Here is a 2,687-nt window from a genome sequence, read left to right on the forward strand (position 1 = left end):
AGGGAATTATATATAAAAATGTTTGGTTGAATTATTGAAGAAAATGATAGATACATGGAAATGAAAACATTTTAGCATTCCCTTTTGTAAACATTGAAGTCCAAATGGTAAATACAAAAAAAACAACAGATCTCCACCCTCCCAAATAAAATCATAGCTTCCTTTTAACATTTTTGTTTATTCTTTGTTAATGTAAACAAATATACCTTATTCTTTCTTCATCTTTCCAGTTGTGCTGGGCTGCAATTCCTAGAATTCTGAGACACTTGTAGTCCATCATGAGGGCAACAGGTTGCAGAAGGCAGAAATGTAGCTGATCATATTTTCTAACATAAATAAAGGCTTGAAAGATGCTTCCTGATGGAGGGTCCTGGCACACCCAAGCAAATACCAACTTTTATTCTTAATGGATTTTCTCTCAAAAGAGAAGTGGTGTTAAAAATGATGGGAAATGGTGGAAAGATTATACATGGAGAAGGAAGTTGCCTGGACACCCAGGTAGGGTAATTGTCCACAAACAAAGTCATATATAGTAATTTTTCCATTACTTGAACACTGAGCCAGGAGGAACAACCCCCCCCCCCCCCATGTTGTTCTACCTACCTCAAAGGTATTTGGGTTGCAAATACTGAATATCTGAGTTCCTTCCTAATGTCACAAGGCAACCCCCACCCCACAAAAAGTTAAACTTGACAGGGTTCCTTCAGAAAAAAAAAAGATGCTACAATGCCTGAGGCCCATAAGTGTAGCTTTTTGGATCCTGTGTAATGTCCTGATGTGGAGAAATGCTCTAATATCTGTAAATTTCAGTGGACTTTCTATGGCTATCATCTGTTTGGTATTCAAATGAAATGAGAGCTGATATCTCCCAGCAACAATAAGACTTGCATGTGGCAGTAGGTCAATTTCCAACAAACTGATGTGAGAGCTTCTAGGTGCAACTTAATAGCCTTCCTAGCCCTAGAAGGGAGAGGATCTCCAGTCATGATGTAAGAGCCAGTGCACTATAATGGACAAAGACCAGTAGGTAAGGTTCACATCCCCATTAAACCATGAAACTCGATGGATGCCCTTGGGCAGTGCTTAGGTCTAAGCTTATTCTGCCAGTACAAGATTGTGACAGTAAAATAGGAAGAGATATGCATACTGCCATTGATCTGCTTGGAGGAAAGATTAGTATGCAATTGGGTGCCCTCCAAGTGTGTTTACACCTCACCATCTTTGGCCATGCAAATTGAAGATGAAGTAGTCTAATGTATCTGGAGGGTGCCAAGTTGAAGAAGGTCAGTATATGGAATAAGACAAACTATTGGACATTCCCTGATCCTATCCTCTCTCTCTTTCTTCTCAGGCCTCCTTATTTTTATTTTCCAACCACTTCTGGTCCAAAATCAAGGTAAGTACTTCTTGGATCAAAAAGTCCTTAGAAGCATTAGAAAGCTCATTTAAAACCACTGCTGTTAAACAAATTTGCTTTCTCTTGAGTAGGTGTACCAAAACTGGACTGCAAAAATCTGACTTCTAAATAAAAGCAAAATAAAAGACTCTTCATTCTTTGAGTCCAGTACTGGTAGCCCTACTCTTGAGTAGTGTAGACTATGCTGAATTTCCAAAAGGAAGAGCTATTGTGCTACATGTGTAGCCACATTCAGAAAGCAATTCAAGGGGATCTTATTCAGACCAAGAGGCGCTGAAAGCAGAAATATGGGGGAGCATGTCTTATAAAGGTATGGTTTTTCAGGTAAGCTCATGTGATTATGCACCGTTAGTTTTAGCTTTAGACATTTTAGATGGGTACCTGGTGTTCTTAAGTATGACAAGTAAATAATGAGCCTAAGCATGACACACCTTCAAGGGAGAAAAACATGGGACCTCTGCAGGCAGTTGGGATGGAACTGGTCATCTTCATTTAGAGTGGTGGAAAGGAGAAGATGGGGAACCAGAGTGGAAGCTGAATAGTGACATAGGTGCCTGCCAGGTATGGCTGACCACTCAGAACCAGAGATGAAGCCTTGTGTAGAAGCAGCAGCACAAACACTGGATTCCAGAGGTTATCAGGGCTTCTTGGTTGCTTGGAAGCTCGGAGGAGGAGTGGACGGTTTGGAGATGTTTAAACAGCTTGCGCACTGGTTTGGCCAGAACTAAGATTATATAGAAAAATGGGGGTTTCTCCCTGAGGACAAGGATATTTGCTGCGAATGTGGCAATATTCAAACAACTACCCATCTTTTACAGTGCCCTTTGGGACCGACATGCTCACAGAGTGACTTATTGGTCAGAAACACCTTTGCTATCAATGTGGCCTGGCATTGGGCTAGAGTTACATAAATTTTATATTTTTATTAAAGGTTTTTAACTTCTTAAATTTTAATTAATACTTTCCCCTTTTCTACTTCCTGCATTTCTCACACGAAATGAGAGGAGATGACTGCTAAAACAGGGCAACAGCTCATAATGCAAGAACGGCTTCCATATGGCAATGATCAAACTCTCTTATTTCCAATTTTGAAAAGACACCATATAAAAACAAAAAGGGGACACACTTTTCTCACCCCAGCAATGTGGATGCACCCTGTATTGATGGGAAGATCTCCACCCAAATTTCTTCTCAGCCTGCTTCTACAGATTGACTAGTTTCCCTTCCTTTCCTCCCTTTTGAGATTGGTCTCTATTTTTAAACCCAGCAA

Source organism: Candoia aspera, chromosome 2 (assembly GCF_035149785.1).
Source record: "Candoia aspera isolate rCanAsp1 chromosome 2, rCanAsp1.hap2, whole genome shotgun sequence".
NCBI classification, from domain to species: Eukaryota; Metazoa; Chordata; class Lepidosauria; order Squamata; family Boidae; genus Candoia; species Candoia aspera.